This window comes from Delphinus delphis, chromosome X, assembly GCF_949987515.2.
Source record: "Delphinus delphis chromosome X, mDelDel1.2, whole genome shotgun sequence".
Taxonomy (NCBI): Eukaryota; Metazoa; Chordata; class Mammalia; order Artiodactyla; family Delphinidae; genus Delphinus; species Delphinus delphis.
Genome location: NC_082704.1, coordinates 3,968,499 through 3,995,883, shown reverse-complemented (window position 1 = coordinate 3,995,883; position 27,385 = coordinate 3,968,499). Strand labels below are relative to the sequence as shown.

Genomic DNA, 27,385 nt, shown 5'->3' with positions numbered 1-27,385 from the left:
ACTGAAATCGTACAGAATGGTGACTTTGCCCAGAGCGCGACTTCCACATTCTGGCATGATTTGAGGCAATCAGAGCTATTAGTAATGGAATGCAGAGTTCCGTGGCAATTTTATCTAAAGTTTTGTTTAAGTTAATATTACATCTGACTAATGTAACCATCTGTATCCAGCCAGTCCCATCAGTGACAACATAAAATCGTTAACCACCATGTCACAGGCATCAAGTGCTTTGGCTTTGCTATAATTTTATGAGCATGCCTTCTTGTACTACTTTATTACTATCACTGAGACATCAGTAACAGCAGCAACTTTTCCAGGCACAGCACAGAACCCAAGCTAGGGGTGTCCTAGCTTTGTGACTAAATTCTTGCTCCTTCTAGGTCTTGGCATGTGCTATTACCTTGGCCAGGAATGTCCTTCAAGTGTTGGTTTAAAGGCCTTCTCGAGAGGTCCCCCCTCTTCCCTCTGGTACTCTTGATCACTGTACCCATTTGTTTCCTTCGTAATATTTATCATAACTTAAAATGATAACTATATATTTTTTCTTGTCAATTGTCTCTACTGCGAGACTACAAGCTAGATGAGAGCAGAGAGCACGTCTGTTTTTGTTCACCCATATGTCCCCTTGCCTAGCGCAGTAAGGAGGGACTCCGGACATTTGGGGGAGGGGACTCTAAACGGTTTAATGAATAAACGAAACAATGTGGCAAAATTACAAGGAGGCAGGGACCCCGTATGCTGAGGACTTCCAGAACAATCTCGTGGTTGCGTTCGGTCCTGCGGAGACCTGTAGGACTTTACAACAGTATACTCACGGGCATACTGGACGTTTCCACCTGATGATCCACAGACATTTCACAGTCAACGTTCCAACCTTTAACTCATCAGCTTGCGTCTCAAATCTCTTTTTCCTTCTCAGCGTCGTAGCTTGGATAATGGCACTGTCATGCGTGTCATCACCCAAGTAAAATGCTTGGCATTCATTCTCCCTCTCTCTCCTCAACCCCAGCACCCAGTCCTGTGAGTGTATCCTCCTGAATGCCACTTGGACCTGTCCTGTCCTTTCCACCTCCATTGACATGACTTTTTGGTTCGGGTCCTCTCTATCGCTTATTTAGACTCCTGCAAATGCTTCCTGATGGGCTCGCTGCCTCCCTGGTCTTATACCCTAAAGACCACCTCCCTCCCTGCAAAGACTCAAACACTATCTTCTGTCCCTCTTTCCAGAATTCAGTAAGGACTGGCAATGTGCAGAAGTAGCTGGAGCCTTACTAAGAGATAGTAAAAGATTGCAGATATATGATTTCTTCAAGATTAATTTCCTTTTTGTTTTTCTGCTATGGTTCCAACAGAATAAGCTATTAAAATGCTTTGAGCTTCTGAACGAAAGCACAGAACTGTGCCAGCAGAACACCATAGAGGCTTCCTTTATTTTCTGCTAGCATCTATCTGTGATGGATGATATGACCGTGAATCTTCACTTAAATATGGAATGCTGAAATAATCATAAAATCCCAGAGTGTCAGAGCTGGACAAAGGCCATCTGCGTCCTATGTCTTGAGGCTCAGAGAAGGGAAGGGCCTTATTTAAGGTCACAAAGTGATTTAACTGCAGAATTAGGACTCAAACCCAGCTCTCTGTATTCCTCAAGTGAGCATGAGGCTTCATTTGGATGTGTTATCAAAACATTTCGCAGCTCTGTGATCCACTCCCCGGACCACTGTACTGTGCTGTAACTTTTTCATCTGAACTTTTTTTTGCTTCTCTTGTGCCTGAGTGCTAATCGGTGAGATTAGAAAGTCTGATCTGATCTTAATAAAGTGACTTACGCTTCAGTGATCATTTCCAAAGGGAGCACTTGGGAGCACTTGGGAGCACTAGAAGCTGCCCTGGGTGCCTCCATGTGTATCAGTCAATGGGTCCCAAGTAAACAGGGCTCTGGGCTGCCCATCCCCATTTCATACTCCATATGAAGTTTTGTTTTCATCTGTTTTGTATGGGCTACCGCTACCCTTGGATTGGAGTGACTTCGCGTTGAAGAAGTTTTGAAAACTGCCTCAGGAATGCATTGGTGGTTTGCTCCCCCATTTGCGTATTCCAATTAAACAATATTTCTGTGGTTTTGTGTTTATTTTTGTTTTTACCTATCTCTTTACAATGATAAAGGACAGGAAAAACTCCAGGCTTGCTCATGTGGGTGCGGTAATGTGAGTATAGATTGTCTGTAACTTGCTGGTGGACCAGTGCCTGAGGCTGGGGTTTTATGATGTCTTGGCTACGTGTTAGTGTGGATGGGTCCGGTCTACCTAAAGGGTCCTGCCCTTCCTCTCAGGCCAGGGAGTACGTGGGACTGCTTGGTAGAAGATGTGTTGTCTTTAAGAGTCTAGTATTTTTTTTCCAGCTTACTTGAATTCCACATCTTCAGTCTTTGACACTGACCACTGGTAAGCAAAGTGGAAGGTCGGACTTCTGAGAGCCAGACATTATGGTGGCATAGTAAAACACTACGTGGCCATCCATGGAAGGGGGAGGTTGATATTGAAAATTGATGGAATGTGTTCACTGTGACAGGTCCCAGGAGATGGCCTCCCAGTTTCTGGCATGGGAGGGGATGGTGGGAAGGATGTAGGGGCTTTGGAGGAAGGACAAATGGTATGTCTCACTTCACTGTTTTCCTTTGGTGCTCAGAGATGTTGACATACTCTTGATACTTCTTGACATGATGAAAGGCAAGGCCACCCCTAACTTTGGTGGGCCTGGGGCAAGGGCGCAAAATACAGGCTCACTGCAAACTCCCCTTTCTCTCCAAGCTCTTGGCTCTGTCCCTTACCCTGAGGGGCCCTCCACACAAGCCTATAGACACCAACCTTGCTCCTCAAATTGTGGACCCCAGCCCAGAGCATCAGCATTACCCAAGCACTCATTGGAACTGTCAACTCTCAGGGCCTACTCTAGGCCTACTTAACCAAGGTGTGGACTTTAATAAGATCCCAGATGATTCACAAGCACATTAAAGTTTGAGAGGTACTGTTGTAGCCCACATGGTCAAGCTTCATCATCACCGGGTAGAAGGGTAACAGCTGCTCAGTGGACACCCGTCGTTCACCACTCAGGCCTAGGGTTGTGTCCATCTGTGGTTTGGTCCATCCTCAGGAAAGCAAAACTAGGGCAGAGGATTGCCAGGCCATGAACACAGGCTTGGGGCACATGGGCAGGGAATTTCAAGGTCTTGGGTAGTTTGAGAGTGGCATAGAAGAGGGAAGCATAGACGTTGGGTGGGCAAGTCCCCTTGGCCCCATAGATTCCTTGCTCTATGGGCAGTGGTGAGGCTGGAGTGGGGCCAGAGCAAGGCCCTGTAAAGTGTGAGGTCTCGGGCAGGGACCTTGTTGCCCCAGTGTAAGAGCGATGCTGTTGAAGGTTTTCCTAAATGTCCATGTGGATGGGGGTAGGGTGGGAGCGGTTCATGAGTCCTCAGGGTACTGAGCCGCTGCCGTGCCTTGCTGGCTCTTTGTGGTGTGGCGGAGTAGTAGTGGTGGGGCCATTATTGCTTTAAAAGGGAATCAAAGCGAACTGTTCCAAGCACACTCTTGAGTAGCTAGGGAGATACATCTGTTGACTTCTCTGTCGAAGGTAAACCGTGGAGGTGCTGCCTCTAGTGCCTAATGACAATTCAATTAGACCAGCTGTCGGCCTCTAGTGGGAACCAGTTGGATGTGGGTGTAAAGGGCTTTGAACAGCTGCCTCCACACCTAGGATGCAGGCAGTTTCCTCAGTGAATTAAGAGCAGTAGCTGGTGTGGTTGGGGTGAGGTGGCCAGTGGAGGGATGAGGATGCCATTTTGTATCCACTGCCACCTAGGTGATGCCACGGTTGTGGGACAGAAGCAGGTCTGAATGAAGTCCATTAAATCGCTATCACATCTCAGCTTCTTCATCTGTAAAATGGGTCTAACAGTCCTTTCCCTGCCTGCCTTGCAGAGATGTTGGGTGCCTCTAGTGAGATAATGAACGCGAAAATGATCTTTTGTCTGTCAAGTGGAGTCCACGTGAAAAAAATGATGGTCATCCTGGGGGCTTCCCTGGTGGCGCAGTGGCTGGGAGTCTGCCTGCCGATGCAGGGGACGCGGGTTCGTGCCCTGGTCCGCCGGGAAGATCCCACATGCCGCGGAGCGGCTGGGCCCGTGAGCCATGGCCGCTGAGCCTGCGCGTCCGGAGCCTGTGCTCCGCAACGGGAGAGGCCACAGCAGTGAGAGGCCCGCGTACCGCAAAAACAAAACAAACAAAAATGGTGGTCACCCTACCATTTGCTATCTTTCCTTTGTGAGTGTGCTTTCCATTGCATATGAGTTTTAGATTTAAGTTGTGTTCCCCTTAGCAATGCACAAGGCTCCGTACAAAGCCATCTCTGCCCCTCTGCCCAATGCCTTCCAGCCCCTTCCAGTGGTGAAGATGCCCTGCTGTGGTTCTTGTCTTTGCAGTTCCACAGGCGGGGGAGGAGGGTTTTGTATTGGCAAACATTTCTGAAAAGACAAATAATTGCTCTGGAAAGAGAATTCTTTTCCCTTCCAAATATTCATATTTACTGGTTTAAATTGATGTCACTTTATTAGTTGGCTAGCGCTGTACAGTATTCCACTGAGCAGTAATTATTCCTTTGCTGTTGCAGGAGTTTGCCGAGAGACGGGAACTAAATCTAAAAGAGTGAATCCATCTGCTACGTATGTTGAAGCTCTCTCTGAGGCCACTGACACTGAAATGCTAATGCTAGATTTTTATCTACTGGTATCACTTAGACATTGATATAATGCGAGCTAGTGCCTTGGATTGCTGAATCAAAGGCTGAATTCCATTCCCTTACATGGCACTGGATGCCCTGCACAGTGGATTGATGACCTTGGCAGAGCACAGGGGTGAAATAGACCTTGCATTCCAGACCTGCCATCTGATTGTCAGACTCTAGTTGCCCCGGCCCCCCCATCACGGATAGGTGCTAAAGGTCTCAGCCGGAAGACTCAGTGACGTTCAGTGCCTGAAGCATTAAGGACTGACCTTGGCAGGCGAGTAGTAATCCACCCCACCCCCGATGCTGCTCAGTAGATAACATCTGGAAGTAGTCTGATGACTCAGTACTAAGTGCCCCTGGGAAGAGCCCCTGAGGCCCGTGGGCGCTAATTAGTCTGCAGTCACCCGTGTTTTTTTTTTTTTTTTTTTGCGGTACGCGGGCCTCTCACTGTTGTGGCCTCTCCCGTTGCGGGGCACAGGCTCCGGACGCGCAGGCTCAGCGGCTATGGCTCACGGGCCCAGCCGCTCCGCGGCATGTGGGATCTTCCCGGACCAGGGCATGAACCCGTGTCTCCTGCATTGGCAGGCAGGCTCTCAACCCCTGCGCCACCAGGGAAGCCCTGCAGTCACCCTTTTTACATTAGGGTGTGGGTGAAGCTGGGACAAGCTCCCGGAACCCACTGAAGGCTGTCCTGCTTCGTTGGGGCTCTGACATCCCTCCTAGGCTTTGCTAGGCCTTTTTCTGGGGTGCTGGGCTCTGTCTCGCTACCTGGCTGCCAGCTAGGGTCCAGTTCAAGTAAACTCTTGTGGGAACACAGTGTTTCTACCTGCCTGATGACTAGTACTGCCACTGCTGCCCAGTCTTTCCTAACCGGATTGCCATCTGAAATAGCTAGCTTGCATTTGTCGTAGTTTTCTGATCTTTGTAACTTGGAGGGCCGGTCAGCCCCCTTGGGGACAACTCTGTGGCTCTCCAAGTTCTGCCTCCATTTGACCTGTGCTTGTCCTTTTCCTGCTCTCCTGGCATTGAAATCTTTGCAGTCCCCACTATTGCTATAAAAGCTTTGCTGCAGAATATGGGCAGTAGTCTATCCCATAGTCCGGTTATACATCCATGGGACACTCTGGGCATCTCACAGTTCACTTGGGGTGAACCCACTCACAGTTCTTGCCTCTTCTCTCCAGGAAGCATTAACCGAAGAAGCCACAGGGGGATCTGCCAGCCTCCTATGAAATAAAATGCTCTGCGATACCAAACAGCTAACTGTCCAGATTTATTAGAAAAATCTGGCTGCCCTAGCTTTTTGACAACTTTCTCTTTCCTCTGTGGTCCAGTGTGAAATAGACTCTCCAGGGTGCCTTGTCATTGGGAGGAATTTGAAACTGCCGTGTGTCACTGGTGCATGGCTGAAGAGAAGGCAACGAAAGGATGACCACCATTTCCCCCCGAAAAAACTATTAGGGAAGGTTATTGATTATTTTCCAAATACCTTCCACCTTCATCAGAGGACATTATGATCATTAAAGAGGTACTGTCATGTGGCTTTTTAAAAATAATTTTCTCTTTTTTGTTTTCTTAATAGCGACTGTGCCCAAGTCCCTCTTTACAGCCCAAAGGTGATGTTTTTGCTTTGCCCATAGAATTTCTGGCAAATGGACTCAAATTGCTACTGCTTCTGTCAGCTGGTGCCTGGGTTTACGTCAAGGTCTTTAGGAAGGCCAGACAAGTTCAATTACACAAACCGTTGTCGACTGCTACCAACACGCTGCCCCTCTCTCCTGTACGTCTTTTTCTACCCCTGCCTCCTGCCGCTTTCCATATAGGCTTGGAGGTGTCATTTTTCTTTCAGAACTCCAGGTTTTTGGTTAAAAATTATGCTACATGTACATGTTAGCAAACTTTTTGGTGACGTCTGAAATCGGGTGGCATTTGCTCTATACAGTAACCAGATCTCCATCATATGCAGATTATCCACAGCATATCTCCTTTAAAAGTCCTTAATGACATGCATTGTGCTTAAGCCCTCAAACCAGTTCATGGGGTTAAGAGGGAACCGTTGTAGCATTTCTGCCTCGTGCATGTAGTGAATGTTGGTGTTTGGTCTTTTAGTTGTGGCTCCTGGACTAACCTTCGCTGTTGTCATGGACCACCTGGACCTCTGGGCTGCTCTTTTGTGTTGAGGCGAGAGGGGATGTTTTGTCTCCTCTTGTTCTGCATTTGTTTCAACACCATGAGCATCAGAGATCTATTAACTAAGAAAACTGTGGCTCTGTTCTCCTGCCAGACTTCTGATTTCTCAGTGCCCAGGTGAGAAACAGAATCCTATCTGGAGTAGTCATTTGCTGCAAGCTCAGAGCACACGGAGGGCCCAGGAACATACACTGCACCTGTTTTTTTTTTTTTTTTTTTGGAGTTGAAAGGCTTCCGTGAGGCTCCTCCCATCTTCTGGCCACACTGAAGTAGTATTTTGAGAAGTGAGGTTTTCCTTTCTTCTTTTTTCTCTTGAGATCTGAGATCACTGTTTGTTTGTTAGTTTGTTTAGGCTCTTTAGCTCATATGTGGGGTATGTAAGCCTTGATATCGGCTGTTCTGAAGCATCATGTGGCGTAGTATGCTTCAGTTGGTACATTTGTTACTTTAAGAGATCAGCGAATGGTTTGTGGTGCCTTTTAAGATTTGTTTAACACATATTTATCGAGTACCTCTTATGGGCTACGTGCTATGCTGGGTGCCAGGAATGAACAGATGAGAAGGGCGCAGTCCCTACTCTCAGGTTGTCTCATAGTCTAGTGGGAGAGAAAATTCCTGGTCAAGGCACTGGCATGAGCAGAGGTTGACAGCAGGGAAATACATGGGTTGTTCGCCGAGCCACAAGTAATCTAGCATAGTGGAATGAGGTGTGGATGTTGCAGGAAGCTACTGGAGAAAAGACTGGAAGGTAAGGTAGATTTGGGTCAGATTTTGAAGAGTTGAGATTTTTAGCGTTCAGAACATGTTAGAATCCCTTGAACTCAAGATGTTGGATCAAAGTGACAATTTGGTCGACATTCTTAGAACTTTTGTTTAGTTTAGCAGGAGGTGGAAGAGAAAGCTATTAACGCTGAAAAACTGGTCCTAGGCCCTAGGGACCATGTGAGTCAGAGGTTAGAGCATCCAGTATGGCTTGGAGCTGCAGCTCTGCATCAGTCAGAGATGCATGTGATGTGTCTTTAGTTTAGGGAGGGGAGAGAAGATTTGGTCTTGGAAGAAGGATTGGGAAGGAAGGATAGTAGAGCTGCACCTACTCCCCAGTCAGAAATTTATAGTTTGATTTCATTATCATCTTGTCATGTCCCAGAACATATGGAAGTCCGTATTTAAAAGTCAGTGTGAACACCTCACATCCAATTCAGATATAAAGGACCAATTTGGTTCATTTATGTGATTCCAGTTCACAAGCAGCCATGACATGATCAAATGACTAGGCTTGCAAGAGCAGCCAAAGATGGAGCCATTTAGGAATGCATTGGGCATATGATGGGAGCTGTCGTTGACAGTGCACCCTGATCCAGGCATATATAACTTACTCTGTGGTCCAAAGCTACAAGTACTATCCCTGTTCCCAACACACCATCTTCCAAATGGGTGCCGTGTTATGACAGGCAGTATGGTTGGATTGATGTGGCAGTACACACAGAAACACAGCTTTCACTAGAGGCTTCTCTCTCCTGATGTTTTGGATGAGTTGGGTATTTTGGGTGAGTCTCCTGACTCTTCTGGGTGATGAAATGGGCTTCACCATAAGCCATCATTCATCTTGCTTCATCTCTGTGTTACTTTGCTGTGAGATGCACAGGTCTTTCCTAGGCTGCTCTGCCTTATTCACTATTGGAGTGTGAGAGGTATTGCTCCTTTACAGAAGCACAGTACAAATTCCTCTAAACGTGAGCAGAGAAACTCTCTGAGGAAGAAATATCTCTAGAACGAGGTATCAGGGTCCACTTGGGCAGCTGTCCTATTGTGACAGAGATGCTCCTAGGGAGCCCTTTTCTCCTCAGCCCTTGGAGAAACATGTACGTTCATGAGGATTTTATAATACAATCTCCAAGTCCTTCTGACGACTTATTCTAAGTATCCCTGATTACTTAGAATCAAAACTCTTCATTCATCCCTATCTACTGTTTTTATCATTGCTTCTTTTGGAATTATGATCCTGGAGATAAAAGTCCTACAAATATCTGGAGCCAGTGTTCAATCTAGAGGGACCTGTCTTAAAGGTCTCATGGTAATTGAGTTTCTCTATTAAAAACAACGTAGGCTAGACCCTCTTTTCTTCGTTAGGAATTCTAAGCACTGGAGAGGAAATTCACATACAACCCTGCTGCTACCAGCATCTTGTTCCTTATACTGGATCCCCACTAGAGTGTGCACATATAGGATGGTTTAAAATTATTTTTATCAAGGTAATAGTACAAATATTCTTTTAAAACATCAGGCTTGTAACAACACAGACAACAAAAACAGGCCAGCACGGCTCCCTCTTAAGCCTGCTTCTTTGGAGCAACCACCTTTTAACCATTTTAGTTATTGCCTGTGGTATTTACCTTCATATTTTACATGTTTTTACTGCTATTCCTTGGTTCATTATTTTAGATGTTGCTTGTTGACTTCCTGTAATGGTAGATGAGACTCTAGCTGTCTCGTAGTCATGCTTGGCTAGTGTATGCTGCAAACAAACCGCTCCTCATTACTGGTGGCTTGATACAACAAAAGTTTATTTCTTGCTCCTGCTACATGTTCACCCTAGGTGGTTAGGGAACCTCTGGCTTATGCTGGTCCTCTAGGCTGATGGAGTCTCCATCACAACACCCGATTCCACGATCTCTGCAAATAACAGGCTGACTACATCCTGGCTCTCAAAGCTTCTGCCCAGTTATGTCACAAGGCAGTTTCCCTCATGTTTTATTGATTGAAGGAAACCATAGGGCCACAGTTAATTTTAAAGAAGGCCAGAAAAGGGCAGTCCTACCACATGCCTGGAAGGAGATGCCCTGGAATATTTGTGAACAGAATCCCTCCATCTTCCCTCCCCTATTGCCCTAATATAAGTAAATTGCATATTTCTTCAAAATCGGTATTCAATGTTTATATTATTATAGCTTTGTAAATATTGGCCACTGGTAAGCCAATGCATTAAGCTTACATGTCCTTTTTTAAATAATATTTTATTTTCCCTGGGGTCAATAATTGCTTAATTTTTATTTGCCTGGTTTTCTTTGTATTTATTCCTTAGTTTCTCTACAACATCCATCAGATTTGTCAAATAGTTCTCAGTATTATTTTCTAAATACTAAAAACTATCAGATAATATATCAATTTTATTTTTTCCTGGAGTGTTCCAGCCTCCTGCTTCAGTCTGGGCTAGTTGCTCTCTAGGCTTGCTGCACAGGTATCATCCTAGGACTTTCTGTCACCAGTTTCATGTGTTAGAGTCCTAGTTTTCTGGGTCCAAAGTCTCCCTCTGTTTTGGTTTACTCACTTGTTCTGTTGAGGCACATGCTCTAGTAGATTCCTAAATAAAGGCGTATGGGAAGTGTATTAGTCAGCTTTTTACTGACTAATGGTTATGCTGTGGTGGTAAATTATTCTAAAACCTCAATGGTTTACACAACAAGTTCTTTCTTACTCATGTCTTCTGTTCTTCATGGGTCAGCCACAGCTCTCTCTTGGTATTTTTCATTCTTGGACCCAGGCTGAGGAAGAAACCCCTTTCTGGGAAAAGCAGTTCTCACAGCAAAAGAAAAGGAGCACTGACAAAACCAGTGATGACTCTCAGTGCTGCTGCTCAGAATTGGCACATGTCACTTCTGTTCACATTTCATTGGCCAAAGCAAATCTTATGGCCAAGCCAGGTGTCAATGAGCATGGAAATGCAACTCTCCTAAAGGCAAAATTATATAACTCATCATATGAAGTAGATAGTTTAGCTACATATAAAATTATAGGTTGATTTTTTTCTCCCAGAATTTTAAAGACATTGTCTCCTAGTTTTCAATGTTGTTACTTAAAAGTCTGCTGCCAGTCTGTCTCCTAATCTTCTGTATAGGATTTTTTTTTCTTATACAGTTCTAGAAGCTTTTAGGATTTTCTTTTAACCCATATTATTCAGAAATTTTATGATGATGTGAATTGGTGTAGATCTTTATGCATTCATCTTTTCTGGCCCTTCCTTTTGCCCTTTCAATGTGGAAATTCATGTCCTTAGTATCTGAGAAATTTTCCTGTATTATTACTTTAATAATTTTCTTCCCTCTTTCTTCTTTCTGAAATTTCAATTATTTGGATGTTAGACCTCCGTGATTATTCCTCTACTTTTCTTACCTTTTACTCTCTTGGTCTTTATTATGTTCTACTTTTGGAGAGATTTCCCTATTTTAATCTTCCTACTCTTTTTTTCATTTTGATTATCATATTTTCAATATCCATCAATGCCTTGTTTTCTATCTTTCTCATAGCGTCCTTTCATGGTTTGTGTATACATATATATATGAAATACATAAAAATACACATTTATATATGTAAATATATATAAATACATATAAACTTTTCTTCTATTCTCTCATTTTAGAGGCTCTCCCTAAATGTCTTGTGATCCTTGGCTGTCAATTCGTGTTTAAGAGTTGAGCCCTCAAAAGCTGAGTGGAAGCGTTGGATGGAAAGGCAGAGCTTGCCAACTAGTGGCTTCACTGTAGAGTGATTGGGCAGCGACTGCCTTTTTGTGGGAGGACATCCAAATGTCAGTATACAGGGGAATTTCCTCTAGTGACCTTTACTTATTCAAGGATAGAATCCCTTAGCCTGCCTGCACGTATTTTGGGATTGGGGGTAGGCTGGCTGGGTTCCTGCCATTCCATATATAGACTTTCACTTGATCCCTCCATTTTCTGTCATGTGCCTCATCCCACCCTCTACTATACCCAGTGTTCCTAGTGCCCCGAGTGTGTCTGATCCAGTGTCTTCAGAGACTACAGCTTTTGTTTCCTGGGCACAGAAAGGGTGGATGGAACGGTTGCCTGGCTAGCTGCATGGGATGAAGGAAATGTGGGAACCTACTCCTCCACGTACATACTTTCAATTCCTGTTTTCCTGTATCTTACCCCTAACGCCTGTGGTACCTGGTATTTTTAAGTCCTAAGCCTTCCCAGAATTCTCTTGGGGCTAACTGGCTCACTTTTCTTTGGCATTTCCTTCACTCTTCTAAATTGACACACACTCCTCCACTGACTTCCCATCTTCAAAAAATGTGTTGACAGCTCTCATCCACTAAGGTCTCCTTTCCTATTTTCTTAGTTTGTGTGGACTTGTACACTTCTCTCTCTTCTCTTTTCTCTCTCTCTCATTGTTTTGTTTTAATTTCTTTACTGTTGTTTTAATGGGGCTTCGACAGAGAGAGAGAGAGAGAGAGAGAGATAATCACATGTGGTCAATCTGCCATGTTTAACGAGAAGTCAAGCTGTGGTTAAAATGTAGTTTTCTTTACCTCATGCTGAACTAAACATGGCCTTAAAATATACCCTTGATCTTCTAAATAAAAATAGCATTATACTTGGATAGGTGACATGCTTTCACTACCAGATTTCAAAGACAGACTTGAATTTTGATGGGGATTTAAATGTATTTAGCACTTTCTGACACTGAACATGGTAAATAAGCAAACAAATGAATCGATAAATAAAAAGAAAAGTTGCTATAATGTATAGTCTCAGTTTAACACTTCAGATCCCCTTTTTACCCTTTCTCCCCTGCTCTGGGCCCCTGGAGATAGACTTCTATGGACTGTATCACCCAGGCTTCCTTGACCCTTGGCTTCCAGTGGATTTGGCCAATGGGAGGTATCAGTGGGGGAGGGAGGAGGATTAGAGAGTTGGGAGGAAAGAGAGGTCTGGATATTTATTTCTCCAGCTCCCTCTCTGCCAGGTCACATTTGGCAATGATGGTGTTCCTCTATTTTGTGCCACACCTTCTGTTGGGTTGTCCCTTTCCAACAGCCTCAGTTTTTACCAGACTCTGTTCTCCTTCCCACTTCAGGACTAGGATGGTAACAGCTTTTCCCTGCTGCTGGTTCGGCCTGCTGCCCAATCCCCTGGTCCCCTTTACCCTGCCCACACCTTCAGTTATACTTTGTGAATGTGTCCTCTGGTTGCTGCCAGGACCCTGGCTGACACAAATGCTATAGTAGAGCTATCTCATTATAGTCCAGGTACTTTTGGACAAAGTACTTCACTTGATGGGTCACAGTTTCTGTGTGTGAAAAAGTGCTGATGTGGCGAAAGGTGGTCTGGTCTCTTGCCTGAGAGCCCCTTCCAGTGCTGACATCTGCACTTCTGTATGATGCAGTGGTGGTCCATAGCCAGCTTGAGCTCCAGTTCTCTCTCCTGACTTTGTGGACCACTGTGGATAACCCTGAGTGGTAGATGATCACGAAACATTTTCTTTCTTCCTTTGTGAGGCAGTTTGCTGGAGTAAAAACAATACAGACTTTTGGAGTCAAACCAGGGTTCAAATTCAGGCTGTTACTTCCTTGTTGAATGACCTTGTGTACATTACTAAACGTCTCTAAGTCTTGGGTTCTTCATCTTAAGATGAGGGTGTATGATGAACACTGTTGGTTACCTGTCCAATAGCCATTTTCTTCTTCTCTGTTATAAGAATGCTGGTTTCCATAAGGTATGGAGTGGAACTTTTAGTTGGGTGTTGTGATACTTGCAGCTTGTGGTGGACACTACTAGTGTTTACTAACATCTGTTTCTTCCCTTCTGGGAGTGTGAAAGACTAACTTCCAAGTCCTCTTGTAGTTAGGTGGGACTGTGTGAGTACCTTCCCTGCTTAATTAAGGCCTTGCTGCCATTTCAATATCTTCTTTACCTTGTATTCAGAAATGTCCTTTGAAATCCACATACTTAATGACCATGAGGGAAAACGACCTGTGTCACTTCTCGGCTGAAGCAGAGAAGAGCACGTGTGCCATCTCTGTGTGCTCTCTTCTCCCTGCTGTGGCAGCTGGCGGCACTACTTGTGGTAGAGCCTTCATCAGTCAGAGTCCCTAAGTGACCATGAAGAGCATAGAGCCTCGTCAACTTGCAATGAACATGTAGCATTAGTGAGAACGAACTGTTGTGATGTTAAGCCAGTGGAGTTTTGAGGTTAATTTGTCAGTTAATGGACAGCTGAAAGCCTCCCTATGGGCATAGGACATTATCTTCCTTGAAGGGTTGTATGAATTAGACTTTCTGGATTTGGTTCCTAGCTCTGTTATTTATTAACTTCTGTGACCTTGGTCAAGGTACTTAAACTTTCTGTGCCTTGGTTTCCTCATCTGTAGCACAAGGTTAAGCATAGCTCCTCCCGTGTGGAGTTGGTGTGTGTATTGAAGAAATTAATATACATGGAGGACTTAGAACAGGGCCTGGCAGGCAGTACGTGCTATGTAGTGTTTGCTGTCAGAAAGTATGTATTTCAGAGTGTCCAGCACAGCATGTGGCCCTCATCAACAACTGTCGCTGGAACCTTCATTGCTGTTGTAAGCATTAGAATGCTCCATGTAAAGTCTTGGCACATAGTGGCCATTTTAATATGCAGTCCCTATTATTTGGTGATTGCGCTTTTGTGCTTACATTTTTTTAAAAAAATATTTATTTATTTATTATTTTTGGCTGTGTTGGGTCTTCGTTTTTGTGCGAGGGCTTTCTGTAGTTGCGGCGAGCGGGAGCCACTCTTCATCGCGGTGCGCGGGCCTCTCACTGTCGCGGCCTCTCTTGTTGTGGAGCACAGGCTCCAGACGCGCAGGCTCAGCAGTTGTGGCTCACGGGCCTAGTTGCTCCGCGGCATGTGGGATCTTCCCAGACCAGGGCTCGAACCCGTGTCCCCTGCATTGGCAGGCAAGTTCTCAACCACTGCGCCACCAGGGAAGCCCCCTTGTGCTTACATTTGAATATATGCTCCTCATCTGTTAGGTCTCTTAGAATGAGATAAGCATTGCTCTCTAAGACTTCCTTTACAACATAGGAGTCATTAAGTGTGTGGATTTCAAAGGACATTTCCGAATACAAAGTAAAGAAGATATTGAAATGGCAGCAGAGCCTTTATTATGTGGGGAAGGTACTCATCAGAAGTGGCACTACCCATAAGGTTGAAGGCAAAGCGACCCACAGAGAGTCTGCTCTTGGATAACGAACATTTGACTGCATTTGTCACTTCCAGTCCTTAAACACTGTCTGTCCACGCTCTTTGTTTTGCAGCTGAGGGAACTCACGCCCCCGGAGAGGGGAAGGGGCTAGTCTGGAAAAACAGAGTCTGTCAACAGCATAGGCAGGACTAGAGCCCAGGTTTCTTAACTCCGAGTTCACTGGTAGGTAGAAAAAGCCAGGTTTGATCTTTTAACATGTGTGCTGTTTGGAAACTAACGCTGAGCAGGCAAAACTCTGGACTTGATGAGAAAATTAAAATAAGGCTGCTTTCTAGTCTGCGCTTTGCACAGCTCCTCATCTGTTTTGTTGGTGCTGGATAGCCCATGCCTTTGACTACATCAGAAGAAGCTTAATATTCTATCTTAATGTGTCGTCATTGGCTGTAAGAGTGTCCTGTCCATTCTGGCTTTTGGGTGGCCTGACCAGAATCACCACGGGCTTTGCTTCTTAGCCAACTAGAGGAAGGCAGAAATGAAAGCGGCCTGCCAGTGTGTTTTCTTTGTGTGCCTCTCCTTGGACACAAACACAGGAGGGGGGTTTCTATGGAGCAGCTAGTCTCCCCCCCATTTCGGATTTTGCTGAAGCAGGTAGTTGAACTCTTTGAGGAAGTCTGGGTTTTCTCTGTCTCGGGAAATTACTGATAACATCAGAGCCAGAAAGAGGTGAGTAAAATGGGCAAGAAAGAAAATTCATAAAAGTCACGCCAAGATTCAGATTTATAACCCCACCCAGTTCTCCCCCAGCAGTCCTTTCAGCTGTGACTTGCTTCCCAGGAAGCAGAAAACAATAGTCTACTGATTGAATTTCAGGCTAAACTTCAGGCAATTAAAAGTAAGGGAAGTAAAACCTAGTTACATTTAGAATCAAAGTCCAGATATCTCCATTGGGAGGCATAGTCTGTGTGTATACTTTGCAAGGTGGGCCTAGTTCTGAAGCCAAACTTGGAAGTGCATTCGTTTCGGTAATTAATCTCTCGCTCCAAGTTTCTAGCTTGTCTTTTTGGAGTTAATCACCTCCAGGAAAGTGCAAAGGTCTTATAAGTGAAGAGAAGGAAAAGCATATTAATTGTAACTGGACTAGGTCCGTATCATGAGAACTAGAAAAACCTGAGATCTTGGGATGAAGGGAAAGCCACTGGACAGCTGGGTTTTAAGGTAGGGAACATGGGGTAAAGACTCCGTTGTTACTTCATGATCCCCCCTGCCACCCCAGGAGAATTTAACTGTCTCTTTTGCTTAGCTTCCCAGAGTAGGTACCATATTATTTAGAAAAGTATACTCATTTATCTGAAGTTCTCTAAACGCATAACAACTGCCACTTGTAAGTCATTTTTATCTTTCTCTGGTAGCCCTTTCTCTTATTCTTCTCTCTAGCACTCATTCCTTTGGTCAACGAATATATACCAGAGGGCTAGGGGTCGACTATGTGCCAGACGCAGTGCCAGCACCATGGATATCATGGTGACTGAGACGGTGTCCCTCTTGTGTATTGCTATGCAATAAACCAACCTCAAAACTTAGTGGCTCGATGCAACAACCATTTTACAATATTCCATAATTCAGGAATTCATTCAGGGCTTAGCTGGGTGATTCTTGTCATTGACAGAGATCACTCAACGGTATTTAGCTGGAAGATGGGCTGGTCTCGTGAGCCCATCACCATAGCTTTGCTCATGTCTGGTGCCTTGGCGGATGGCTGGAAGGCTAGGCTCAGCTGGCCCTGTCAGCCAGAGCACCTACACCCAGCGTGGGGTGTCAGTGCGATTGGTGTTCTTTTTTTTTTTTTCAAAGTACTAAATTCATTAACTTGAGATGTCAGGTTTTCTTTCATTAATAGTAATCTTTTATTTATTTATTTATTTTTATATTTATTTTTGGCTGTGTTGGGTCTTCGTTTCTGTGCGAGGGCTTTCTGTAGTTGCGGCGAGCGGGGGCCACTCTTCATCGTGGTGCGCGGGCCTCTTCACTATCGCAGCCTCTCTTGTTGTGGAGCACAGGCTCCAGACGCGCAGGCTCAGTAGTTGTGGCTCACGGGCCTAGTTGCTCTGCGGCATGTGGGATCTTCCCAGACCAGGGCTCAAACCCGTGTCCCCTGCATCGGCAGGCAGATTCTCAACCACTGCACCACCAGGGAAGCCCAACGATTGGTGTTCTTATGTGGAAGCTCTGGGCTCTAAGAGCTAGTGTTCTAGTGATCCAGGTGGAAGATTCATGGCTTTTTATGACCCAGCCTCTGATGTCCCAGAAAGTCATTTCCACTGCATTCTCTTGGCCAAATAAGACACTAAGGGCCAACCCAGATTCAAGGGGAGGTGATTACATTCCACTTCTCAGTGAAAGAAATAGCAATGACTTGGCAGATGTCTTTAACACCACAGACAGAGCTGCTCTCCTTGAGAAGATTGTACGCCATTGGAGCAGGGAGCAAACTGGTCAACAAACAATCCAGGCCACCTTGAAGAAATGACTAGAAAGCCTGTTGAGTTGTACAGGACTGCTGTTTCATGACTAAGCGGCAGAGAGCGTAGGGTTGTTCCCCTGTGTTCTCCTGGAGAGTTCCTGTGACGCCCCCTACCCCTTGCTCAGTGTTCCATATTGCACCCGAAAAACCAGCCAACTCTGCTGGCTAGCGCATGCTCACAGGGCATGGTGCACAGCCTCGTGTCCACCGCAGCGGCCTCCATCATTCTGATTGGCTAAAATCCAATTGTTTGACTGAGATGAGGGTTTGCTAAGTGATTACTAATTCTTAGTCTTGTTCAGTCAGAATACTGGCATTGCTGTCCCATCCACTGGGACAGTTCCCCCTCTTCTTTATTTTGCTAACTTCTACTTATTCTTCAGAATTCAGTGTGAGGAGCCCCTCCTTCCTGGAAAACTTTTCTTGACCGTCCTTCTCCCAGTTGGATTTAGATGTCTTCCTCTGAACTCCCTTAGCCACCCCTACCCCTGGCTTATCTCCATCATTATTATACTTATCATATTTTACTGTAATCTTTGATTTTCCAACTGCCTTCCCGCTCCCAGATACATGTCTCTCCCGACATACACGGCTCTCGCAGGTGAAGGCAGATATTGAAAGAATCATTCCAAATGCACTGAGTGTTCCCCAAATGCCCAACTCTGAGCCACACAGGTGGTGATAGGGACTGTGTCATTGTCCCTGTTGTTGCCATGGTGCCTAGTATATAATAGCACCTCCATAAATGTTTATTAAGTACATGAATGAATGGTGGTGGTGTATTAGTTGAACATGTAGGTAAACTTACGTCACCCGAATGTCATTTTTTTTTACTGTTAGAGCCCTCCCTAAGACTTTACCAAGCTGGGCCATGATCCAGTTCCATAAGGAACAATGGGGGCAGAGCCAACATCTGGGCCCAGCCCAACCCCTTTCTTGCCAGCCAGATTATGCGTGCCTCTGTTTATCCCTGGGTCAGTCTGATGTCTGGAGCTGCAAGGTGGTACCTCTCACGTCAAGGTTTGGTCTTCTCCCTTGTTAACCCTTGACTTCAGCCATCATGACCCTGTTGATGGATGAACTTCAGTGTCCTGCTGCCCATGTCCTGTCCTTCGGAATAATTTTAGGCAGCCCTTGACTGGGGACCGTGTCCTAGACCTGTCCTGAGCAGACATGCCTTGCCCTCTACCACCTTCTGGTGGACCTAGCTGACAGCTCTATTGATCGGTTCTGGTAGATTCTCCTTCCAGTATTGGCTTTTCCTGCACAGAATGTGATTTCTAGATCCTAGTTTCTTAGAACAAAAAAGGCATAGTCTTTGGAATCAGACATAATTGGCTTTGAAGGGACTCTTCTACTTGCTAGTTTTATCTCTCTGAGCCTAATTTTCTCAGCTGTAAAAATGGGGGTAATAATCACAACTTGGTAGACTGTTTTAACTGTAGTGCCTGCCATGTAATTGCTAAGAAAAAGGCAGTTCCCTCACATGTTCCATAATGGTGTATTGACTTTTGTATTCAAAGCAGACATTGATGCCTTTCCCTTCGGTACGTCATTTTCTTTTAGGGTGTTTTCGTAGATGGTGATGGTGATTTCCTTCTGGGGCTGGCCTTGACCACACCATTACCAGAGCTTCTGGACTCTGGTCACATGGCATGTGTTGTATCTGTCACTAAGATGGGATTGAGTCAACATATAGGGCACAAGTAGCCATCATTGTTTAAGTGACCATTGTCGCAATAGATTTTTAGAAAATTTTATCAGACCTTTTTCAAGAGCATATGCAAGAACATAATGTACACTGAAGAACCCAATTATCAAAGCAGTCTGTAGTACGGTTTTCCAGAGAAACAGAACCAATGGGAGAAGTTCCACAATCTGCCATGTTCAAGCTGGAGACCTGGATAAAGCCGGAGGTGTAGTTTGAAGGCCTGAGAACCAGGAGAACCAAAGGCAGGAGAAGACCGATGCCCCAGCTCAATCAGTCAGACAGAGATTGAATTCAACCTCCCTCTGCCTTTTTGTTCTATTCAGGCCCTCATTGGCTTGGATGATGTCCACCCACATTGGGGAGGGCCGTCTTCTTTACTCAGTCTACCCATTCAAATGCTAATACCTTCCAAAAACACCCTCACAGATACACTCAGAAATCATGTTTAATCATATATCTGGTCATCTGATAGCCCAGTCAATTTGACACATAAAATTAACCATCACACTGCCAGGAAACTCCATTTGCTCCCTCCCTCATGTTCTGCCCAGCAAGGTATTTTCAGCTAGACCTGTAGGCATCTAGATCAAACTTGCTCGGAATTAATTTGCAGCAAGGTAGGAAGGGAATAGATACAGGTGCCTGCAATTTGGGCAGCACTGCCCTTAGGGTCAGGGTCAAGGGCAGGGGCCTTGACTTGTTCTCTGGCCTGCCTTGTTTGCTTAGGTAGGACAGCCTTGCTGGTCTATCTGGCCTGTGAGTATCTTGTGCTGTTCCTTCAACATTTTCACTATTCACAGTCGCTGACGTCTATCCTTATTATACGCTTTCTTGTTGTAAAAGAAAACACGTGATAAAAATGCAAATAAAATAATCATATTAAGTGAAATGTAAGTCCCCTTCTCCTAGTGATCCTATGTCCCCTAGTTCCCTCCTCCAGAGGCAACTGGTACAGCCACCTTCTTGGGGTTCCCTCCAGAGTGAGTCTTACACACATAAGCATAAATGCAGATATTTGCAAGGTCTTGGGGCTTATCATCTGACTCTGCTCACCAGTTTGCATCCTTTGGCTTTCTGTTCATTTCTCTGGAATCATCTCTCTCTGCTACCCTGTTGTGGCTTCATCATTCTCTACTTCTCACCTGCTCTCAACCTGCTGCCCTGACCTAGTAAGACCTTTATCTGGAACAGGAAGAAGTAGAATTCATCGTTTAGAAAGAAAAAAGCATTTCTAGTTTCTATTTCCATTCTGTGTTGTCTAACCCTGCAAAATTAAATTACGCCTGTTCATCTGCCACTGACTCACTGCATTCCATGAGCAAAGCCATTTGCATTTTTCTTCACAACAACATCTTTCTCCTCAGGATGCTCTGGCAACTAATATTTTAAAATTCTCAGAAAAAGTCATAATAATAAAGCCTTTCCATCCTCAGCGTCTAGAAATTGAATTGAAACCAAAGCATAAAGAAGTATTATTGAAGAAGCTAAATAGTTTACAAACTCAGCAATGCCACGTAGAAGATTAAATCCAGTCGATTGGGAATTCATTTAGGGCACATCTGCATTCTTTGTTTCTAGACGTGGCCACATAGTTCACCAAATGCATCTTCAGAGAGTAAGATATGTTGAGGTATTTAGAAAATGGTAGCATCGTACTGATAAAGGAGCAATTAGTTCTATCTGGGGAGGTGATAAATCCCTACAGAACACTGGGCTAGACTTTGAAGGTTGTGTGGGAGTTTCTCAGATAGGCAAGAGAGGGAAGGGCATTCAAAGCAGAGGGAAAAAATATCAGAAGAGTGCAGAATTGCAAAAGTGCCCTGGCGTATTCTGACAAAGGTGAAGAGTCCATTTTGACTAAGGCATGAAGTGGAAAAGTAGGCGAAAGACAGGCTTTGAAAGACACATTCTGTGCTAAGAAATTTGGATTTTTTTTCCTGTAAGATAACAGGAGGGCCCTGGAGAGCTTTAAGTATGGAAGTGATGTTGCCAATTTAAAAAATTTTAGATTATCATGGCAGCAGTGTGGAAATCTGACGGAGGGAGAGGGACTGCAAGCTGGGGTACCAGTTACCAGCTGTTTCTTTAGTTAGTCCCAAGTGAGAAAGGATGGGAGCTTGAGCCTGGGCAGGGACAGTGGGGATAGAGAGGAGGAGTGCATTTAGATGACCTGACGGACTACCTGTGGTGGCTGGGGAGGGAAGTGGAGGAAATGAGAGGATGGAAGATGGAGGACGGGAGTGAGGGTGGAAATGAGCCCACAGAATTTCAGAGTTGGAAGGGGCCGCGAAGATCAGCTATCCTAGGCTAACTAAGTCCTTTCGGTTTCATCCCTACGTGTGATGGTCTTCTTTGAATATGTCCAGTGACAGAGTGCCCATTATATCTCATGGCAGCTTACTTCATCTACAGGTTGTTCTATTAAAAGTTCTTTAGGCCGCACCAAAATCCATCAACTAGTATCTTCTACTGCTTGGTCCTAGATTAAATTCCCTGGGGCCACCCGGGCCAAGGCTAATCCTTTGCCAATGTGAAAGCTCTTCACATACTTAAAAACAGCTTTCATAAACTTCTGTGTCTGCTCTTGTCTAGAGTAAACATTTAAAGTTCCTTCAGCTGGTCATCAAATGACATTGTTTTCTACCCATCTATCATCCGAGAGGGCACAAAAGGCTTCCTGTGGAGTAAAGTGTGTCAGTTTCTTCCCTTGTGATTTTTTACTGGTCCAGATAAACTCAATGAAAGGAACCTCGTATTAAAGTCAACTTGGAAAGGAATAATATGGAAGTATTTGAGAAAGAGGTAATAAAGGCCAGTCTGGTAACACGATTTCAGAAGCTTAAGCCTTGAATCGGTTAGGGTTGGTAGTGATGCCATTAACACGGATATCAGAAAACAGGAGATGACTCTCACTATGACTTGCAGAATGAAAATGTTAGGAAACCACAGACTCTGGAGTAGGAAAGGCCTTTAGAGATGAGCCGTTCCAAGTCCATCATTTTACACATGGGAAGAGTGAGGTTTGAAGGGGCAAGAGACATGCCCAATGTCCCACAGCTGGTCATTGGCAGAGCAGAGACTAACCTAGGACTTCTGATTTCTAATTCAGTGCTTTTCTCCTATACCATGTGTTCCCTTAATTTGGAAGGCAAGCAAGGGCCAGCTAATAAAGGATACTCTTTTACTATCTTCTCTCTAATCACTGTCAGCCAATTATATTTCACTCTGAAATATATTTCAAAGGGTATGTAATTATATAAGAAAGTTTTTGAGATTCTTGTATTGCTCTCCAAAGCACCCCTGCCACATTCACCAAAGACTTAGCAGTTCACGTCACTTTGAGTTTTGAATTGATGTGAACATCAGTGAGGATAAGTCCCCATTAGGGCAAGAATTTGTACACTGAATGTTTTAATCACATGGGAATGTTGGTAAGACATTTAGAAATAGGAATGGAAATATTGGCCAATAATGCATATTATTGTGTGATGAAACTACTGATGCCCTGTAATCATACTGTTGCAATATCAGTATAAATAGAAATTCAAAATGGTAGAATGCCTCCTGACATGTGAGCAGTGTACATGAGTTTTCAAGTGTTGAAAATCGGGAGCTATTGCTAAGATTCTGGGGTATCAGAGACATGGCACACACTCTGAAGGCATTCCGTGGATACTTTTTATTTGAAAAAAAAAAGGGTGCCAATCTCCAGATTTCATATTTATGTAATCCCCCAAAAGTTCACAGTAGCAGACCTCCCATGAATCTAGGTCCCTCTCAAGCTGAGGGCTTCCAGGTGGAAATTACAGTAACTGAGACGAGCCACTGGCCTTGTGTGAAGATGTCCTGCCCCTGGTTCTGTCTCTGTGACGGACTTTCAGAGCTAAGTGAGGACTTAGCAGCGTGACCAGATGATAATCTTCAACCTCAAAGGCAGAGTCATTTATCATAGTTGTGTCTGCCAGCCCAGACGAAATGAATGTAGCACAGTGCAAAAGCTCTATAGTCATTTTACCAGAAACCAGTGCATGTTGGTCCATCAAGAGGGCGTCCCAGGGCTTCCCTGGTGGCGCAGTGGTTGAGAGTCCGCCTGCCGATGCAGGGGACGCGGGTTCGTGCCCCGGTCCGGGAAGATCCCACATGCCGCGGAGCGGCTGGGCCCGTGAGCCATGGCCGCTGAGCCTGCGCGTCCGGAGCCCGTGCTCCGCAACGGGAGAGGCCACAGCAGTGAGAGGCCCGCGTACAGCAAAGAAAAAAAAGGGGGCATCCCACTCCAAGATAGAGAAAGGAGGGACCATTTTGAAAACATGCTTCTGTAGGGTTATTCAAGAGTCTGCTATCAGAACTTCTTCACAAGTATCCATCGCCAATATGTTTAGACATCAGTAGAATAATGTCAGTATCTGTGTATGAATGATTTTTTGAAAAGTCCATTTAAACTCAGATACAGATTATAGTTTCCAGAAAATGTGTACCCGTGAAACGTTCACGGGAAAATTACCATCTGAGAGAAAGGATTATAAAAAACCTGCTAAATGCCCTTTTAAAAACTGGGCCTAACTCTATGTTTCAATCCTAAAGGATGGCCTGCCATTTCAAATCCATGCCATAATTTATATGATATTGATTTTATTGTCACACTTTGAAAATACTCTGTCCTGTGTGTTTATGATGGCCGTAAATGTTCGGAATAACATTTGGAGACCAAGTCACTATTCAGAGTAAGGGAAATAGAGGCCTATGTAGAGAGGTTAGAGCCCATTAATGGGCCCAGTGTTTAGACCTAAGAAACCTACGTAAGACAACTTGTCTTGAAAAGCAAGCAAAAGAAGCTCTCAAAGTGACTGTATTTAAAAGTCCACATTTTGTCCTGTCCAGGAATCCTTAAATGGTATATGTTTGTAAACGGAATTGACACTCAAGCATCCAGCCACAGCCCGCCCTCCGTGTATGCCGAGGATGTGGAACCCATGGATACGAGTGGCAGGCTGTACTTCGCCATTTTATATAAGGGACTTGCGCATCCCCGGATTTGGGTATCTGCGGGTGGGGGTGGGTACCGGGGACAACTGTATACTAGGCGCCAAAACTCTCTGGGTGAGCAGATTATAGCTTTGGCACGTTAGCACGTCCAGAGCACAGTAACTCCCCACTACAGACCTGGGGCTGCTTGCGTCATCAAGTCAGTGCCTGGGGACTCACTGGTTCCAGTTGTATTGGTGCTAGCTGGGGAGTCAATATGTTGCTTAACCCAGACTAGGTAAGGGGCTTTGCTCCTGGGGAGGGGTAGGAGGGAAGTGAATGTTTTGCTCCCATTTTCCTCGTAGTACATTAGAAACAAAGCACAAAGTTGGCTGGAATCAGTGTTAGCATTGCCCAAAGCAGCTGAACTCTGATTTAACCAGATGCCATAACTATAGCAACAGGGAAATCCTGGAATTTTGAGATGAACCATGCTACTGAAATTTACTAAATATAGCACACTTTGTGGTGAGGTGCATATTATAGGTATTTCCTTTATTTTTCAAATGACAGTGCAAGTCAGGCTATGGAAGGAAAGTTAATTTATTATATATAATGGCTGCTGAAGTCTCCCTACTCCCTATTGATCTATATCTATAAATGTGTGTTTTGAAACCAAATGAGATAAATCAGCTTGATTGTCCAAGGCATGGATGGAAATTGGGCTACCATAAAGGCTATCTTCAGATTTGTACCGGTGTTGGAATATTCATCTTTGGGATTTAATGGAAATAACTTCGGGCTGAGTTAGGAGCCCTGAGTCCCAGCCTCCGTTATTAAATCACTGTGCGATCTTGGGCAGGTCTCTAAAGGGATTCTGGGTCTCAGGTCCCGCATATTTCTAGTGCTGGAAGCTGAGCTGTTCCAGCTCTCCCATTCTAGGCTTCTGGAATATTTAGGGTTAAGTTTCCCCCTGCTTTGGCTCTGGAGGGTACTTACTGACACCGTGTGGAATGAGAAGGAGAGATTCACATCATGAGATCCCTGGATCAGGGAGGTGGTGACATGTACGACTGGGGGTTTTCTTACAGGTTTTCCTCTGGTCAGGGAAGTGCTGTCTCCACTCCACAAGCCCTATAAGGAGATTGGTTATTGGCTTCGTGCTCCTTCAGTTCTCCTTTACCTCCTTTACCCACAGCTGGGCCTATGTGGCCTCCAGAGGTGGGCCATCGCCACACTCAGCAAGGCTCTGAGCCCCATCCTGTCTGTATTCAAGGGAGACATAAAGGGTCTGGGGTCATTGAGGCAGCGTAGCTGTAAGTTCTTCTCAGACTCTGTGCCTCAGTCCTAATAAATCGATTCTTGATATCTTCCCGTGACCAACCCCTTGCCTTCTCCTCCACACCCAGGAGCTCACTGCTTGTCTGTTACCCACTCTTCTTTTACCAGAGAGCCTAGGTCCCTGCCTTGGCTTCATACTAGGTGTCCTTGTCCTTGGAAAACTGGAGCTCTGCTGCTCTTTTCGGTCTTCAGGTCTGAGCCTGGCCACTGCCAGACCTCTCTGGATTTGCCCATCAGCCTGCAGAGATCTTTGTCTATAGCCTGTGTCTGAGACTCCACAATGCCTCCTCCTTCCGGTCCAGCATAGCCCCTTGTTGCTTGCTACTGGCTCTCACTGAAGCTGCTGCGTGCCTTGCCCGGACCTCTGTCTACTGCTTATTACAAGACCCTCTTAGGGTGTCTCCATCTGCTCTGTGGGGACACTGCCCTGTTACTCACTTCCAGGCCTTCCTGATGCTGCCTATTAGGCTCTACTTCTCATATGTCATTGGAGATCCTACCCTTAGAGCCTTCCTGGGCCTATCCGGTCTCTGGGTCCTGGATCTCCCCAGCTTGGTCTATCCCAACCCCAGCCAATTTCCAGTTAGAGCCTACAAAGTCTTTGTGGACATTTCTTGGGCCAGGTTTTCCTACCTGGGCCCATCCCTCAGAATGGAAACTACTGTGTCCAGACTCACCCACTGTGTGCCAGTTAAAAAACAGCCTCATAAAACTTTGCAGTCAATGACTTCGTAGGATAAATTCAAGTTAAAAGTATGAGATGGACGGTGAGGGAGAATTTCTGTATCTCTGTAGCCTATGGTAGGGAGAAGAGATGCTGTTGCGAATTTTTGAGCCAGAAAGAGAGATTTAGGTGAAAGGTGAAAAATGTCCTTGAGATCTTTTGAGAAGCAAAGTTGCATGTGAATCTAAGGTGAGATTGTTATTGTTGTTAGTAGTCAGCCTAGTAGTATTCAGTTCCTTGCAAAGGTGCATCTGACTTAATGAAATAACCCAGGATCCCAGCCCCCATAGCAGGGGCACGCGTAGTGGCTATAGCTATACGCCCTTGTGCTGAGGACTTATTCTTTCTGAACCTCAGTTTCCTCATCTGCCAAATGAGGCTTTGTGGAGATGATATCTTTGCTCATTTATAAGCTCTCAGGGTGGTGTCAAGAATGCCAGTTAGTGGACAGTGAACGTGAAAGTGTTTTAAGAACTGTAATGCATATCCTACAGACAATTCGGTCTTCCTTGCCAGTTGGGTGGGAGCCATAGACATGGAACCTCTTGCCCGGTGTTGGTGGACAGCAAAGATTGGGATCAGTGAGGGAATAGCAGGTCAGAAATAAGGCAAGTGGTGTGACACGGAGCCAGAGAAGACTGGGGAGATAGAATACAAAGCCAAGTGCTTTAGGGAGCCAGCAGAGCCGGCGCACAGGGAAGTTTGAAGGAGAGGAATTTCCTGAGTGGAGAGGAATTTCCTGAGCTAGAGCGCAGGGGCTACTGCCTTCTTTTTGTTTGCCACTTGCTGTTGCTGCTCTAGCAGCTCAGACTGAAGCTATTTTGGAAGCAGTTAATAGCAGTTAAAAGAAGAGTGGAACGAAGGTGAGGGATTATTCTTATAAGGTCTGGCAGGATTTAGGGACCAGGGAAAGGGTACAAGGCCAGTATCAGCTAGCCCAAGGTAAACCCAATTCAAAGGAGAGTGGTAAGTGGCCTAGGTGAGCAGCAAAGGCAGGCTGCATTTGGACACTGTGATGATTAACTCTATGTGTCAACTTGGCTAGGCCGTGGTGCCCAGTTGTTTGGTCAAACACTAATCTGGATGTTGCTGTGAAAATCTTTTTTTATACGTGATTAACATTTAAATCAGTTGACTTTGAGTAAAGCAAATTGCCCTCCATGATGTGGGTGGGCCTCA

General features: G+C 45.1%; 2 long non-coding RNA genes across 2 annotated transcripts in view; both read left to right on the top strand.

Annotated features, from left to right (window-relative positions):
* The window catches only part of LOC132418068 (uncharacterized), a 55,966-nt gene extending 50,765 nt beyond the window's left edge, over positions 1-5,201 (top strand). Inside the window, exon 9 of the long non-coding RNA XR_009517975.1 lies at positions 4,666-5,201. This is a non-coding gene — a long non-coding RNA (uncharacterized lncRNA). The remainder of the gene's footprint in view (positions 1-4,665) is intronic.
* A 770-nt stretch (positions 5,202-5,971) lies between these two features.
* LOC132418069 (uncharacterized) overlaps positions 5,972-27,385 on the top strand; it is a 29,016-nt gene continuing 7,602 nt past the window's right edge. The window contains exon 1 of the long non-coding RNA XR_009517976.1: positions 5,972-6,310. This is a non-coding gene — a long non-coding RNA (uncharacterized lncRNA). The remainder of the gene's footprint in view (positions 6,311-27,385) is intronic.